Genomic DNA, 17,639 nt, shown 5'->3' with positions numbered 1-17,639 from the left:
CCTACTCCATCCCACCCCACCACATTCCATCCCACCCCACTCTACCCTATCCCATCCCACCCCATCCACGCTGAGCCTGCTCCAATTTGCCAGCAGAACAAGCAAACCCCTTTCCTCCCTCCCCCCTTGTCTGAGGTGCACACACATCCCCTTGGCTTTCCTCCTTCTCCACAGGCTTTCCCAGAGCCCCTTCCTCCCGTTGTTTGTTCGTTCCCTGCACTCCATCCCACCTTTTGCCTTCCTCCCTGGTTGGATGCAGATCTCGCTGGTCCTGCGTTTCACTCGTGGCAGGGGTATTAGATGGATTCCCCATAGAGTACAAATTGAATGGAGAGAAGTGGCTGCTTTCCCAGCAATAATTTATCTGATTAAAAAAGTCCTCCCTAAACTCCCCCTTCCCCCCCCGTCCTATCCCCCCTCCGAAAAGCACATTGGCACCGGGGCTGGGCTTTGAACTGTGTTATCCAAATTGCTGGGAGGGGGATTTAGATGGGAAAATAACTGTCATAGGATGGTTCCCGGGGGGATTTTCCCCAGAGCGTCAGCACTGAAATTTGGAACACGGGTTGTTGTGTGGAGGAGGAAGAGAGTAAATAATCCTGAGTCAAGTGCTTCTGGTGTCTCTGCCTTTGCCCTCACCCAACAAACACCTTGCACAGAGGCACACACAGTGCTCACACGCATTTTCCCATCACACAGGTTCCACGGAGGAGCTAAGCAGGAACTCCAAAGCACACCAGGCTGCTCTGCTGCTCCCTGTCTCCTCTCTTTGCCTTACCTCAGGCTGATTCCAAATGAAAGAAGGAATATGCTCCATAAAATGCCTGTCTCTTTGTTTGTCACCTGCACAGGGTTCATTACTTCCAAACCAGCCCTATCCGAGGCTGGTCGTTTTCTGCTTCCACTGGAGCCAACGTTCCTGTTGTAACTGGGGGATGGAAAAGTCACCCCGACCCCTCTCCACCCCCTCTGTGTGTGGGGCTTGGCTGCTGCCTGTGTCTCTGCGGGCGGGAGGCAGGTACTTACACCCCATAGTGCTCCCAGTGTGCCCTGATTTACAACAGGAGCTCCTTCCTGATGCCAAGGGCAGGATTGCTGCTGACATCCAAACCACTCCAGAGCCCTGGCGTGGTCCCAGCTCCGAGGGCTGTTGGCTGATGGACGTTCCTCTGCTCACAGCTGGGGCAATCGTGAATGGGCCCGTTCTGGGCTTTGCAGCCTCGGAGCATCCTTAAGCCAGTGGCCAGGGCTCAGGTTTCCCTGCTTTTTGACAGGAGTGCTGCTCAGATGAGATCTCTCTCTGCTCCTGGAGGATTTACACTGCCACAAGTCCTCATTTTTTCCAGATGTTTTACCTAATAAATCAAGGAGTCTCATCAGAGGTTTCGGATCCAAAAGCTGTTACCATGACTTCAAAGGCAAAGGCTGGAGTGGAAAGAAGCAGAGCAGACATTTTATACCACTCTGTACTCACTGATCATGAAAATACACTCTGCTTCCAGGATTTTTTTCCTGTGGATACCAAAACTCCACAGTGATTAAATAAAATAGTGCTGTGCTCCTTCAGCAACCTTTGTTTCAAAGGACGGAGCTGCAGGACCCAGGGGCTGTGCGCGGCTGGCAGGAGCCAGGACAGGGCTGGTCCTGAGGGGGGAGCTGAGCTGTGCCAGCCCCTGTCCGAAATCAGGGGTCAGTAACTCAGGTCTCAACTCACTCCATCTTTTCAAGTCAGCACTCGGCTGAGTATTTTCTCTCAGTTCAAGCTGGTCTAAGAGATTCTCACATAAAGGATTCAGATGTTCATCTTCAGATGTTTGGGAGAGAAAAAGACAATAGGAGTTATGTGGCTGCAAAATGTGATTGTGATTATTCAGATTGGCTTGTTCCTTGATCAAGAATGTAACTTTTTTTTTTTTTTTTTTAATGTAGTGAACCCTTTCTTTTCACAGTGTCTACATGGTGTCATTTTCTCTCAGTGCTCCATTTCTAAAGATAACTGCTCTGTGTTTGGAGAAGCTGTTCTGTGTTTCCAACCCCTCGACAGCACGGGCTGCTGAACAAGAACATAGTGACGGAAAGCAGCTGAAGAAAGGAAAGCTGTTCCTGTGGTAGGTGAGCAGCAGAGCCACTGGACTGGCTTTTGGTTCCCTGCTTTCCCAGAATGCTGGCCTGGCTCCGGCTGTGCTGGTGCTGCCCATCAGAGATGCCCAAGCTGGGCTGTGTTCTGGCAGCAGTGCCAAGGGGAGCTGCTGCTTCTCACCCTCTGCCTTGTCTTCTCTTGGATGCCACTGGATTTGGAATCACAGAATAGTTTGGGTTACAAGGGACACCTTCCACTGTCCCAGATTGCTCCAAGCCCTGTCCAACCTGGCCTTGGACACTTCCAGGAGTGGGGCAGCCATAGCTTTGTCTCATCTCCCCCCTGAGTGCTGTCTGAGCAGGACTGAGGGGATGGTGGCAGGCAGGAACAGGCTGCTGAGGGCAGGAGGGAGAAGGTGGCCTGGTTGTGGGGAGCCCCTTTGGCACTGGTGCCCAGGTTGAGTGTTGAGTTTCAACAGAGGATTTGGGCTGTCTCTGCAGCAGAGCCATGGAGAGGGGGCTGGGGGTACCTGCAGCAGGGGATGCAAGCAGAGACTTTGGCTTGTGCTGTCTGAAGGTTTTGGGATGTGAATAAGTTGTCACTTAGGGGAATTGGGGACTGTAGCTCTTGGAGAGCTGTGAAAACACTGTGCAGCCCCCAGGAAGTACTGCAGTTCTGTAAAGACTTGGGATGAGATGGGAATTCACTCCAGCTACACTGTGGTTCATACTTTATGTGTCCCAGGCAGTGGAGCCGGAGGCCATTTGGTCCTGCAGTGCATTTAACCAGATGTTAAAACATCACCATGGTTGCCCAAGGGGTGGATGCTCCAGAGGAGGGGATGTCCTGCTGCAGCCCCATGGAAGGGAGAGCCAGGTACAGATCCTGTGTTGTAATGGACTGAAAAACAACTTCCTCTAAATACTGACATTCAAATAACAGTCACCACGATACTGTTTGTTCCTGCCACAGGCTTCAGAAAAATTGCTGCTTGTCTTCCCTCCCCCACAGCGCTGAATCCCAGCACCCCAGACTGTCGTGACTGCCGGGGATTGGTGACATCTCGAGTGACACGTGTTGGAGCATCAGAACAGAGTGGGAGCAGCACAGCTTGGCTCTGGGAGCCCAAAATAGGTACTATCGTTGCTGAGCTGAAGCCTCTCTTCTCCTTCCCCACCCAGCCCTGCCTCTCTGGCACATGCAGCTCATAATCGTGGTGTTCCCATCGGACCAAAGGAAAACCACATTCCTAAAGCAAGCAGGGCGTTGAGTAGTGGCCATGCTTTGGAGGCACAGAATGTTATGACACGGGTCCTAAATTAGTGAGCATCAATGATGATGATGGTTTGCAGATTTCCTGCAGGGAATGGGGGTAGAAAGGAGCACGGCTCCTCTGCTGCATTGCCATTTGGAAAATCATCAGAGACACACCATGAAACAGGGAGTGTGAACTCCTTTCACTGGACAGCTGCTCAAATCCTTTTAAGTGAATGACTGAGTGATGAATGTAGCACATTGGGTTGTTCTTTGGATCTTTCCTCTCCTTTATTCTGTAGCTCTGTGAAATCTCAGTCGTGCTTTCTCCTGGGTTTATCAGTCTGCTCACTAGAGTATTTGTCTTCTTCTGCTGAGCCCCAAAAGCACCATTCCATTAAAAAACCCTGATTATTTGGGAAGGGTGAAGTTTGATTCACAAAGGTAAGGCTCTTTGAAGGTGTCTGCTCCTTTGGTAGTGAGTGATTCAAATGAGTTCCCTTTCAGCATTCCTGTCTCGCTGCTCCCAAGGCCACACAAAGGAGGAGGGATTTGCGGGGCCGTATAAATCAGGATTTGTTACAGGGATGTCAAACACAACTGCACCACGGGGTGTTAATGGTGAGCAGGTGAGGAGTCAGAGCAAGTCAGAACCAAGGAACAAAAGCCACAAAGCTCCTGTGTCTGGCTCTTGATGCTTCCCAAAAGTGCAGTGTCTGCACACTCCTGCTCTGTGCTGGGAAAGCTCGGGGTGTTGCACTGATCCGTATCACAAAGTGCTCCAGTAACTGGATGAGTAGGTTTGGTGGGAACGTCTTTGGTTCTCAATTTCTCCCATCAGGAAAGATCTAAATGAAGGTCCAGCCCAGGTCTCTTCCCAACACCCAGCTCACTCTGCTGGATTCGTGCTTGGCTGAGCCAGTGGTGACCAGGCAATTGGACACAGGTTGGATTAAACTTCCACTGGAGTAGAGGAAGAAAATTTCCAATCTTTGTGCAGGCAAATAGGAGTTTCCTCCTTTTCCAGCAGCAATTAAATCCCAGTGCTGACTGCACTGAGTTCCTGAGGGCTGCAATAAGTGATTGGGGGTTTTGGTGTGCAGCCTTTGGACAAGGGGCAGTGCTCGTGCTCTCCCCCTTCCTCAGGCTCCATGAACATTTCAAGTTTCCAGAGGTTCCCACTTGCTCTGTCCAAGCCATGCTCATCTTTCAGCCTCCAGGCTGCAGGATGGACCATGAGTCCTGAGGGCAGGTTTGTGGGCACAGAGTGGGGGGGGATGCCTGGAAGGGACAGTCTTCTCTCCCAGAATGATCTCACAATCTTTGCAGCTTCCCAAATACCTGCCAGTCCAGGAGAGAAGCTGAGCTCAAACCAAAATGAAGCTGTTAGAGCTTTAAAATGGTCCATGAGAGTCCCTTTTAGCAGGAGGAATTCCGGGCAGTGGAAGGTTTCAGGGGTTGGATGTAGCTCATAAGCCAGGATCTTGGATGACCACGGGTCCCTTGGCCAGGCTGCACACACGTGCCTGGGCATGTCCCTCGAGCACATACCACTGTGGTTTCTGGACTAGTTTTTGTTATTTCTCAATATTCCCACTAATATTTAATGTATTTGTCTTGGTTGCTGGTAATTTCAGCAGTGAAAGTGCTGACTCTGATGTCCTTCTGGGACGTGACATTGGCTTGGGGCAACCCAACAGTTTTTGTGTGGGCCTGGAAAAATGTTCTGCCCACTGGTCTCCGATCCCAAGAACATTCCTGGTTTCTCTGGTAATATCCTTAAGCACACCACTGATAGATTTTTGTGTAGATGAATGACCCGACAACTCCAAATATTATTTGTTCTCCAGGGTTTCTGGGTCAGTAGAAGGATGGGTGAGGGAAGACAGAGGTGCAGCTGGATAATGCCAGATCCCAGCCAGTGGGGTTCATGTCTCCCTTCCAAATCAGGCCAAGCACAGCCCTGCTCCTCCTCCTCGGCAAAGGGACTGTGTTAGGAAGTGGGAGTTGGGAGAATGGCTGGATCTCATGCTTGTTCTCTGGAAGGTTTTAATGACCTTTAGCTTCCATAAAGGAAAGCACCTCCTGGAGCCAAGAGAGCTCCTCGCTCAAGGAGCTGAGCGGGGCCAAGCTCAGCTGCAGCCCTGGAGCCTGAGAGTCACCTTTCTAAAGCACATTATGTGTCTCTGAATCCCAGGGTTAGATGGGATATCGGGGAGAAATCCTTCCCTGTGAGGGTGGGGAGGCCCTGGCACAGGTTGCCCAGAGAAGCTGTGGCTGCCCTAGCCCTGCAAGTGTCCAAGGCCAGGTTGGATGGGGCTTGGAGCAACCTGGGATAGGGGAAGGTGTCCGGGGCATGGAACAGGATGAGCTTTAGGGTCTCTCCAACCCAAACCAGTGTGGGATTCTGTGATTTTCTGCCCTCAGGCTGCCCCTGTTATCTTTAACCTTTTAGTTACAAAAGAGAAGCTTTTTTTTTGCCTTACTCTCCACCCTGGGTCCTGAAGAGGGATCACTTGTTTAAAAGTGACACTGAAACACCACAGAAGTATTGCTGTTCTCCACTGGAAGAAACAGGGAGACTTAAGGCTGGATCCAAGCAGACATCTGAAGTAAAATTTACACAAAATTTAGTCCCCTTAGTCCAAAGCCATGATCCTGAAAAACCTGCTCTCACCTTTCCTTGCTGCAGGAGCCGCCTCTGTAAGGCACACTCTCAATTCTGAGCATTTAACTTCTTCCTCTGCCTTCTCAAAGGCACTCAAGGGGATGTCCTCTCAGACAGACCTTTCCTGCTGGCAAGACTGGTGCTTCTCCCTAAAACAGCTGGATCAAAGTGACCTTGGTCTGGTGGAGGAGGGCAGTACCTTCTTCCACTGCCCACATGTGCTGGTGGACGCCCTGTGAGTGCAGTGCAGTCCTCAAAGCAAAGTCATGTCTTTGGACCTTTTCTAGAAGAGGCCAAATGGCCCCTCCTGGTACGTTACCCAGGAAGCATCTCCCATGTTCAAGGCCAGCCTTGAAACTCCTCCTAAAGCTCCTGTGAGGGTCCTTGCCCTGCACCTCCTGAGAACGAAGAGGATTTGCACGACTCTTCGGCGTCTCCTGCCCAGGGATTTGGGTGTTAACTCTGAGCAGCATCATTGCCTCACTGGAGTTTGGGGCACCAGAGGGTTCCAACCTGCACTGCAAACAGGGCAGCCCCACTGGCATGAACAGAGTCCATCTGGAGTGTAAACAGTTTGGTTTATTAGGGAATTCACTTCCTAGCAGTCACAGGAGTTAGGATAGAGAGGTGTCACTTCAGGCTCCTCTGGAAGGGGACAGGGGAGAGCAAAACTACACCCAGCTAAGACTGTACGCAGAGACTAAACTACCTCTAATTGCAACCAGGGGAAACACTCGAGCAGGCAGCCTACAAGTGCTTTACAAAAAGTCTAAAGCAAAAGCTTTTTGTACAAGATTAATCTTTCTGCCTCACTGGGGTCAGCAGTGGGAGTGCAAGGAGAGAATTCAGCACAGTCAGCACCGGTCTGTAAAGATCTATGTCCAGCTTTGCATTTCATCCTGTTTATCTGGGGCTATTAATTAGCTCCTTTCAGTTTTCCTGGGAAGATCTGTGTGTTAGGGCTGCTGAACACTACTAAAGATCCGTCATTGATTGCTTGGGCAGCTAAATCGGGTCGACAGTTCACTACTCAGAGGTGTCTTAACTTTGCATCCTTTTCTGCTGGGGCAGGAATTCCAGGGGTGACTTCAATCTTCTTGTAACGTGCTTGCACTCCTTGCTTTCCTAATTTCATGCCTAGGTATGGCATTTCCATTACAAAGGACTTGTGATGGTTGAGCTCTGCAGGTCTGGGCCTTTCAATGACTGATCAGAGCTTCTGGTCATGTGCTTCTGCTCTTTTCCCTCAGAACAAAACATCAGCTACACAGATCCTGGGCCATCAAAGGCCCTGGAACAGTTCAAGTGCCAAGCACAGCCCCAACAGCAGCCTGAGGAATGATGTTTCCCATGGGGGCTGTGGGATATGCACAAACGTATGGTCTGTTTTCCAGCGTGCCTGTCAGAGCCCCGCTGGTGCCTCCAGCAGAGAGAAATATTTGGCATAGGCCATTTCCCCCCAAACTTTGCTGCTTGCAGGAAATAGAAAGTGTTCTTTTCCAACATATTTATTTTTGTTTGATTGTAATTACAAAGGGTTGTGCTTTTCCCCTTTCTCTGGTGACCCAGGAGTGTCCACTGCTGTCAGTTCTGCATTTCCTCTTATCTTTCACAGAGCTGGGAGCCTTTCACCCCTTCCTCTGGTGTCAGCTGTACTCCATATAAAAATTCCATGTAGGAGATGAGCTTTGACGTGGGTGTGCTCCATTCAGGTTTACTCAGCACCATGGGCAGCCTTCCCTATTTTTCATTTTTAAATCCACATTCTCTTGCTCACGTGCCTGGGGAAGGTGTTCTGATGTGAGCAAGACTTTCCAACACAACTGTATGTGCTGCTGACTTCCCAGACCATCTCTTTTGCTGCCTGTGTGTCCCCATACATCTAACAAGGGATCCCTTTGCTCAGAGGGAAGGTCCCCGCTGTAGGAGCTGACAATTCCAGAAGTCTGCAGGAAGCTTTAGGGGGAGTGTTCATTAAGTTCCTAGCAGTGCGTAAGTTGGTGCTCAACTTTAATTAATTAATATCCATTTATCTTTCAGGCTGTGGTTTGTACCCTCCTGCTGCAGTGTCACCCTACCCAGCCCATGAAATCCAGACAGGGAATGTCCACACTGGAGCTGTGTTGGCATTCCCATGTTCTTGATCACAGAACCATGGAATCTCAGAACCCTTTGGGTTGGAAGGGACCTTAAAGCTCATCCAGTTCCACCCCTGCCACGGGCAGGGACACCTTCCTCTATCCCAGGTTGCTCCAAGTCCCATCCAACCCGGCCTTGGACACTTCCAGGGATGGGGCAGCCACAGCTTCTCTGGGCAGCCTGTGCCAGGGCCTCTCTACCCTCACAGGGAAGAATTTCTTTCCAATATCCCATCTAACCCTGCCCTCCTTCAGTTTGGTGTCAATTTTAGGTGAAGTGCAAGATTTCTTGGCTTTGTCACTTCTAACAGGGTTGGTGTCACTCACCTGCCTCGACAGAAAATTAGTAAAACCTTTCATGTGTCACAACTGCCTGTAGCCAGGAACAGGAACAACTTCATCTTTCTGGTGTGGAAATTGCTCACAGTAAGGGATCTGTCCTGCTCCATGTCCAGGTTCCCACTGCTCCCTGTGCACAGTGGGTGCTTCTTCTGGAGGGTTCTGGAGGCTCCACACCCCGTGGGCTGCTGCATTTGCCAGAAATTGGATGCAATTAAAAGGGAAAAAAAAAAAAAAGTGAATAAGGGAACAGTGGTGTTTTTGAGGTATGTCTTTCAGTGGTAGTTTTTCACAGCTTTCTTTCTAAGCTAAGTATAGTCCATGAGTGAAAACACACATTGACAGCAGTAGTAGCAGTAAACATGAAAGAAACGTCAGTGATACTATTCCTTGCCTTCCCCTATGGTGCCTTATCCAAAGGCAGTGCTTCCCAGAAAGCCCTGGCAGCCTGGGGAGTGGTGGGCACTGCAGTGACACCCCAGGGGAGCAGCTGAGTGCTACTGATTGCTGGTGAGTGGGTGGGAGGTCAGCAGGAAAACACCAGACTCCCCTCTGAAAGGACAAACCCAGCAGATCCTGGAGCAGGAATCAGCCTGAGAGAGGGGTTAGAGGCAGATTGCAGTGATTTGGGACTGGGAAAACAGGAGATTTGTGAGAAAGCTTTTCTCCCTCTGTCAAATCTGTCTTATTTGTTATCTGCCTCAGAGGGCTCGTGGCCGAAAAATGCCATTGCTGTGCTTCATGGAATCTAAATGTTCTGATGACACAGACATAAACCTCAGTGTCTGCTCAGCCCCCACTGCAGGTGTTTGAACGCGGAATTCTCCTTTTGAGACACTGTTTTCTCTTGAACACCAACACTTCTGTGCTTTCAGAAATGAAGGGCACTTCTGATAACTCCCGATAGCCTGAGCCTCTTTCTCTGCCAATCCCCCACTTTTAGCAATATAAAGTTGTTCTGAGCACCTAAATTCCCTCTAGTTTTTGGCAGTGCTCTTTTTTAGCTGGATTCCTTTGGGGATGTGAAGGCACTTTCCTTGTGCAAGAAATGGCCATTGCCTGTATAGCCTGAGAGCGTTTTCCTCCGGGGATTTCCCTGCCAGCACGTACCTTCCACTGTGGGAGGAGCAAATGCCATTTCAACCCTTGGTCCTTCTAAGAGCACCCCTCAAAAACGTGTGTTAGTGGAGGGGGGAGCAGCCTGAGCAACATTCGCAGTGTGGTGGTCTCTGGTCACGGGGAGGTGGATCAGCACTTTTGGGGGCAGTGATGTTCCAACCCCAGCAATCCCTGTCGGTGTGAGCTCACAGCCTTTCCTTCCCTGCCCTCCCCTCGGCTCCATTTGGAATCTCTGAGTGCCTTTGTGTCTCTCTTGGACACAGAGTCACATTCTGAGCTCTTTGAAGCACATTTCATATTTCTTAGAATCAATAAACTTCACAGGCAGTCGCAGAAATCCCAAGCAGTCAATAAGTCCCGTCAGGCTCCCTCAGGAGTGAAAGCAGAGTGTTGTAAGGACATTTCTTAGGGAGCTGCTGTTCAGGCATATTTGTTGTTTCAATTAGTCTGATTTAGGGGCTCAGTCAGGGGCTGCAGCCTGTAGCACTCACACTGTAATTTGATTTCTAAAGCTGCCTTTCAGGTACTAAGGGAGTGAAACTCTGTGGTAAAACCCCAGTGGAGATCCTGGCGTGCCTGCCAGGCAGATCCAGGGAGATCCCAGGGTTCACCATCACCCACATTTCACACCCCACATCCCATCGGAGCCCTCCTGGCTTTGATCACCCGTCCCCTGGGAGGAGCACGGAAAGGTGGGAGAATTACGGTGTTTCTCCAGAACCGTTTCCCTGAAGGGATGTTTAAACAAACAACAAAAAAAAAGAAAGTCAAATGAATGTGTGTGAGAAGTGCCAGATTGGCAGCTTGAGCGAGTCAAACGTCACCTGTGTGAAGGCTGCCCATGTTTTATGTGCTGGAGCTGTCAGTGCAACACCGTTCCTCGGCACAACACGTGTTCCTTGCTTTTCAAACTGTCCCTGTGTCCCCACACTGCCCAGTCCTGCAGCTGAGAAAGAGTCAGACTGCACTGATGGGGGTAAGGAGTCGGACTGCTGAGCACTGGGAAGGAATGTTGGCTGATTTGCCCTGGCTTTGGAGATGCTTAAAAAATGCAAGAGGTTAGAAAAGATTTAAAACCAAAATGTATGGAGAACGAGTCAAGGTGTAGCTCTGCTTCCCAACTAGAAACTGCTGGGAACAAAGCTCGTGTCTCTCCTGTTGTTGCTCCCTGGGAAGAGGCCTCCATGCTCTCTCTGACAGCTGCATCACCAAGGTCTTGTCTGGACTTTCTCAGCACTCCCCGCTGCTGCAGCAACCCTTCCTGGCAGGAAGGGGCTTTGGGAGGCACAGACAAGTGTGTGGGGACAGACAAGTCCCTCGGGACTCCAGGGTCCTTCAGGGGCACCTCATGAGCTGGGGAGTGGAAGCCCCATCTAAACAAGGCCTTGTTCCAAAAAGTTTGATTTTACAACTGCTTGAGTTTGTCCCTTTCTCAGATGACATGGTAAAAAATGAAGTATGATATTTCTTCCATGAAAAATACACTATATTTATAGGAAATTCCTTCACAGCATTTGAAGGGGTGATGAGGTTTGGAGGAGAATTCCAGTTGGAGGAAGCAGAGCCAAAACTCTGACTTTAAAGGGCTGTCTGAGAGTGCACGAACAAGATCATTCCAGGGACTCTGTCCCTATCCCAAGCTATTGTCCAATGTCTTTATTCTTTCCTGCTTCTGCAGCTCCTCCTCCCTGTCTTCACTACATCATAGTAATGATTGGGTTTGAACTGTTCAGTTAGTGGACTAAGGTAATTTTGTTTGCATTTGCTGTTCTGTCACAAGGTTCTAATATTGTTCTGTGCCTCCAGTTCCTGCCACTCAAAGCAGAGGGACACTTCAGCCACCCTTTTCAAACAGGGGCTCCTGCAATCATTATATCTGTATATTCAGTTTTAAACCCCCACAGTCATGCTCTCAGATACAGGCCAAGAGCAAAGGACGCTTGTGGGAGTTGTAGGTGTTGACACAGCAGTCAAATCTCTTTGGTCTCAAGCTTTATGCTTGGACCTGCTCACCTAACTCTGGCTGATCCATTTGTGTCTCCCGCAGGTAACGTGGCTTTCTCTTTGCATTTCCAGGAGTCCCCAAATGCAGCTGAGCAGGCCCCTGACAGTTGGTGGGTGCCAGAGCTGGAGAGGGATGACAGTGTTCCGTAGCCCCTGGGAAGTGTGCCTTGGGCTCCTGTCAGTGGGTGCAGGCTGTTTGGGCTGTGTGTGGGAATGGGGAGCAGCTGCCACGTGCCAAGAACGAGGGGAGTGAAGGATTGCCACTGTATGATCCAACACTGAATTTTGATCCATCAGCTCATCTGATCCATCTGATCCATCAGTTGGGCCTTTCAGGTAAGACACAGAAAAGGGCTGTGCTGCTCTTGGTCCTGAGGTTTGTCTGCAAGGTGTGCTGGGCTCTGCATTTTCCAGGCATCCTCTGCTGCTGGTCTAAGGTTGTTTCTTTGGTTTCCCAAACCCAGAGGCAAATGAGTGTTTCTTTGTGCTAAGCATCAATTCTCTTCCTTTTTTTTTTCTTATCCTTTCTCCTCTCCATGGTTTTCCTCTCCATTTTGAATTCTCTCAGAGCTGCATTCTCACTTCCCTGAGACTTCTTTCCTGGCACAGGCACCGGGAGAAAATGTGATGGTGTTCACAGAGCACTGAGACTTAGGAGAGTGAAGTGTGGACCAGCTGCTCTACCTCTGGTGACTCACACCACCTTTCTGTGGTTCTGCTTTCCTTCTGACTCCCTGTCAGGATAACCTGGCCTAAAACCTTTCTGGGGAAAGGCCTTGCTTTCCCTGTGCAATCCTACGGTGTCCAATACAACGGGACCCAACCTCAGGTAAGACCTTTAGGCACTCCCATTATATGAATGAGAACAAGATTGTTGGTGTCAGTAATTAACATTCTTGTGGGGTTGTTGTAAATGCTTTGGGATAAACACCACCTGGAATCCTCGCCTGGCTTATGTGGTTTCTAAGCTGCAGAGGAGGCTGATCCTGTTCGCAGCAGAGGCCATGGACCATCTGTCTCCACTTGCTGGATGTACAAAGTCTTTCAGTCCAAAGATGAGTAGCAGTAGCTCAGGGAGACGTTGGGATACCGGAAAAGTGAGGGCACAGCCGGTGGGGAAGAAGATTGGAGACTCAGCGGTCAGTGTGTCCCCAGTAACGATCTCACCTGAGAACAACACGAATGACAACCACCAAACCAGAAAAATACCACCCCCAGTGTCACTGAAAACGCCCTGAACGCCTGTGGCACAGTGTCATCCCAGGACAGGCTTCCAGAGAGGAATCTCACCCTGTTTATGTCAAGGGCAAAAATCCTGTTGACTGCAATGACATCAGGATTTCCCCTGGAGGGTTACCTGGGTTCCTCTCCTTCTGGAGAGAAGAGCCATATCCCACATCATTATGCACATCCTAATAACAAATAGATAATTCTTTTCCTTTAAATTGTGGATTGGATTCCAGTAAACCCTGCATTTTGGATTCTAGGTTCCCTCTATCTAGCTCTGCAATCCCTAAATAAACAAACATTGGATTAGACCTCAGCAGCTCCCTCCCTCAGCAACCAGAGGCTTTAAAAGCGTTTCACACCAACTGCCCTGCTCATGTTTCAGACTCCGTTACTCACGGATTCAGGGAGCTCCATCTTCCTCTCAGACTTCCCAGGGAGCTCACCTCGGTGATTGGAAGGTCTGCCTCCACTTGTGACCCTCCCTGACTCCAGCGAGGAGCTGGAATTGCTGTTGACATCAGGAATGACAGAAGTACGTGCTGGGGTTGGAGGGTTTCTGGCACATGGCCTGCTAACCCAGAATTTGCTCGGCAAAGTCCGGAGGGTGACTTTTAACCTCAGAGCAGTTTGCAAAACCACATCTGTGTCCAATAAATGTGAAAAATAAATGAAAAAAAATAAATCTAGCCCCTACTGAATGATGAAAGCCAGCACACCTCACTGGGCACTGGTGCTGGAGTCAGTGTGGAGATCTATACAGGATTAATTGGACAGGTCATCGTTGCCAGGAGTTGTCCGTGGATGGAGCTGATGCCTCGCACACGGGAGGCAGCACAGCAGGTTAAACTGAAGGGATCTCATAGCTCTAAGTCTTAAACTTAATGAGCCACATCTTTATTTGTGCTGCAGCCCCTTCTTCGCCCCAAATTGCCTTAACCAGCTGCTAGAGGATGCCCAGTAATGGAAAATTGTCTGGATAACAATAAATTGGTGTAACGACTCAGTGTCACCTCACATCCTGCTAAGCAATAGAGAAATCACGGTGAGAAAAATAGGCACAGCCAGAGTGGCACTGAACAGTGGAATCCTAATTCCATCACCCTTCTTGTGGGCCACAGATAACCCAGTGCAATTTACAGCCGCTCTGAAGCGGCTCCAAGTCTCAGCAGGAGTCGGGAAGGCTCAGTGTAGCCTCGGGACTGAGGAGTCATGGAAGATCAGGGGAGTTGTTGTTCCATAACCTTGCCTCTGCACCAAAACCGGTGGGCTGGTCTGGAATGGGAAGCACTCCAAGCAAAACACGTTTTAATCACTGAAATGAAGGTCCTCCTCTGGATCGCTCTCTGGAGAACTGTCTGTCTCTGATGATCACGCACAGACTGCCAAAGAAGGTGAATTCTGGATTTAAATCTGTGCATCACCAGTGTGTGAATGACACCGGCAAATCTGGGCTGTAAGGCTGAGATATCTCCAAGAAGAGAGAAACACTTTTTCCACTTAAATGACTGAGGTAGAAGTAGTAAATATTTTGTCTCCTACTACTGAAGGGTGAGGAAATCATTTATACACATCTATTACACCTTTGCAGCCTAACAGTGGTGGTTTTTTCAGTTCAAGAGTCCAAAAGTTTAGAATTACCAACATGAAGGTGGCCTGTGCGACTGTAATTTGTCCCTTTGTGATTTGCATTATGATCCCGTATTTAATTGTGATTAGATCACACGCTGTTCTTTCAACAGGTTCCTGGCCTCGCTCGTTGTACAGAATAGACTGTGCTCAAAAAGCAATAACTTTATTTTCTCCTCGCTGTTCACTGCGTGGCCTGTGCTTTATTTACAGCACGCTATTCAAATATTGTTCTGAAGACAGATTTATTCATTTCCTCCCGAGCGTTTTCATGGGACTCATCACTATGGTATCCAAGTGCTTCACAAACTCTAATTCATTTTCCCAACACTGGAGTGAGAACTGGTGTTGCCCTTATTTTACAGACGAGGAACTCGGGCATACAGACAGAATAATAAAAAAAATCTTTTCATTTTAGAGATTTAATTAGAAATACTCAATGGCCTGATTTTGTCAGAAAATAGAACATGGTGAAGCATCCAATTCAGTCAGAAGTTGAATACATCCTCAGCTGCTGCAGATTTATCTGCAAGTGCTCTTCACTTCTGCAGATCACGCTTTAAAATGTCAGCCCAGGCACCTGCACACCAACCAACACCACACCAACTGCACAATTCGGGCAGTGCTGGGCAGGCTCTGTTTAAGGACTGTGCTTTGCATCCCAGAGGATTCCCAAGGCTGAGGCCCTTTCCTGGAGCAGCAGTCACCCCACAGTTCTTCACAGGGTGCATAACATACCTACATCTGATTTTTGCAGTAAATTAAGTGGAAGTTGTTGAGGCACTTGCGTAGGTTCCCTGACCTTGGTTCAGTGTCTGAGCCAGGCTCATCTTTCTACGCTGGCTGCCTTTATCCCAGTGTTCGATGACTGACAGTGTGTCCTTTTGCAGCCTGTCTACTGTTGTTTTAATAAATATGCATTTCTTTTCAATCTAGAGACACCCTTAGATAGCCCAGCAATGTAATCCTGTGCTGCCATGGATGCAGGCCATCAGCAATGTGAAAACATTCCCTGTACGAGGGATGTAGTGGTTGGCACACGCTCCAGCACTCAAAGGGGATGAGGTACGTTCTCAGTGTGTGTCAGATACCTGCTGCCAGCAGTTTTCCAATTGGTCTTCATTCCCATTCCTAAATTCTCACCTTTCTGCTCTGCCTCCCTCCCTCAGTCTCTGTCATTCCCATTCCTACATCACTGCCCCTAGTGAATTCCCTCTTCCCATTGTCCCTGCTGCATCCCACACCCAAACTAACTTAGGGTTCTCCTCCCTCATCCCACTGCAGCTTTTCCATCCAATCCCTGTGCCCAGCAAGTTCTCCCTCAGACACTGTACGGACAGCTCTGGGTGCCCCTAAAGCTGCATGTTCTTCCTCCTGGAAATTTTCTCCTATTCCCACTCTGTTTTTAATTCTCCCAACAGCCTCACTTCCAGACTCTTCCTTATGAGCTTTGCTTTATCCCTCCCTCCAGGCAGACCTGTTTTTGCTTCCAGCTTGTTGTTCCTTTCCACTACCCTGGAGAACCTGTCTCTCTCCAGACCCTCTGTGCCTGCCAACGTACCTGTCCCAGATCCAGTTCCCGTCCCTACTGTGTGTTACTCAAGGAGCTTCTTGCTCCATGTTTCCCAAGAGGACTGGAAGGACAGGTTCCCTGCTCGCCTTTCCTACCTGCAGCCTTGGCATGGTCCAGAGCAGCAGGGAACTGGAAGTGCAGGTCCAGCTCCGACTCCCACAGCCCTGGGCTGTGATGAGGATGGAATTGCAGGGGAATGGAAGTACTGGGAAGCCTCCACAGAGCACCAGTGGGATTTTCAGGAGGGTTTTCATGATGGGGTTGGAGGGAACACCTCTGACAATGTGACTGTTCTCATCTACAAATTTGACAACCCCTGACAGAAAGAACAAAAGGGGAAATGTTTATAATTTAACCTGAGGCACGAACATCAGATGCTTAAATTTCAGCACAGCGGTTATTCCGGCCCTATTAAATGCGACTGAGGGTAGGATTTTATGATGGGAATTGCTAACCAGCTTAATAGCAGTTACACTACCAGTCCTGCCTTTTAATCACTGCTTCCATTTTCAGGATAAATTACAGCTGGTTGCTGGTAATCCTTGTGGCATATCAGATAGCAGCGTAACTCGGCAAGGGTAAGCTGGAGAAACCCAAACATCCTTCTGAGGAGGTAATTACTCCATTGTGAAAATGCTCCGGGATATTTTTAGTGGCCAAACCCCCTGTTTCCTGACAGAAACATAAAATAATGAAGGAAGTTTCACAAGGAGAAACGCTTCAAACACCTGTACTAGCCGAAGCTTTGCAGTCACAGCAGCTTTTAATTCGCTGTGCACATCCCCGGGTCCCCATGCACGGCCAAACCCACACCTGGGTTTGGGGCACTGGGGGCTGCGCCAGCGCTGCCTTGCAGAAAACCCTCTCCACAAGCAAATCTGCAAATCCCGCTGGATCAGGGATAATTTCACGGGAATGTAGAGCTGCCTGCAACAAGAGGACACCCTCACGGCACGCACCAAGATTATCAAGGGAAACTTTCCTCGGCAGGAGTCATGCACCCATTGTAAAAGCCTGGATTTTTTGGGAACAAATGATGTAAAACTAGTTTTAAAACATTTTGCAACACGTTTTTGTGGGGATGTGCCCTCGTTTCATGTCCCACAGTGCCCCAGGGGTCTGGTTATCTCCCGGTTACCTCGAGCACTGGTCCTACATAATTTATGTCCTGAAAGAGACGATTCAATTAGTCAATAATAAAATGAGCAAGGACAGCGTGTGCGTTGTAAAAATATAATTTAGTGGGCAACAAGCTGAGATGGAAAAATATAAGGGTACACTCCATATGATTAATGAAGGAAGAATGTATATTTATAGCTCTTATTGTGTCCTTTGTAAGCAGAAGGATCCGGCAGTAGGACTGGAACTGGCTGGTAACGATGCGGCATTCCAGTGATTGGGATTTGAATGGCAAATGCTGTATAAAACTAATTACCCTCAGGAGGATGAAAATACATTTCATTTGCCTTTTCGGAGCATGTTTGGCCTTTTCTTCACGTTTACTTAGCCTCGAAAAGCACATTTACTAGGAGGGGCGACATCCCAGACGGAGAAGTGGAGTTACCCCCCAAGAAAACAAGTTTCCACAAGTTATTTGTACACATTTAG

The 17,639-nt window shown here is 49.1% G+C and overlaps 1 long non-coding RNA gene across 1 annotated transcript in view; it reads left to right on the top strand.

The window, feature by feature from the left end:
• The window catches only part of LOC114059910, a 21,206-nt gene extending 3,700 nt beyond the window's left edge, over positions 1-17,506 (top strand). Inside the window, exons 3-9 of the long non-coding RNA XR_003571768.1 lie at positions 1,950-2,112; positions 3,053-3,214; positions 8,900-8,989; positions 11,675-11,938; positions 12,344-13,364; positions 16,545-16,609; positions 16,711-17,506. This is a non-coding gene — a long non-coding RNA (uncharacterized LOC114059910). The remainder of the gene's footprint in view (positions 1-1,949; positions 2,113-3,052; positions 3,215-8,899; positions 8,990-11,674; positions 11,939-12,343; positions 13,365-16,544; positions 16,610-16,710) is intronic.
• The last annotated feature ends 133 nt before the right edge of the window (positions 17,507-17,639 follow it).

The sequence above is a fragment of the Empidonax traillii genome, unplaced genomic scaffold (assembly GCF_003031625.1).
Source record: "Empidonax traillii isolate 1590-97213 ecotype Southwest subspecies unplaced genomic scaffold, ASM303162v1 scaffold12:size2584012, whole genome shotgun sequence".
NCBI classification, from domain to species: domain Eukaryota; kingdom Metazoa; phylum Chordata; class Aves; order Passeriformes; family Tyrannidae; genus Empidonax; species Empidonax traillii.
The sequence above is the reverse complement of the archived record's forward strand: the minus strand, read 5'-3'. Positions and strand labels throughout refer to the sequence as shown.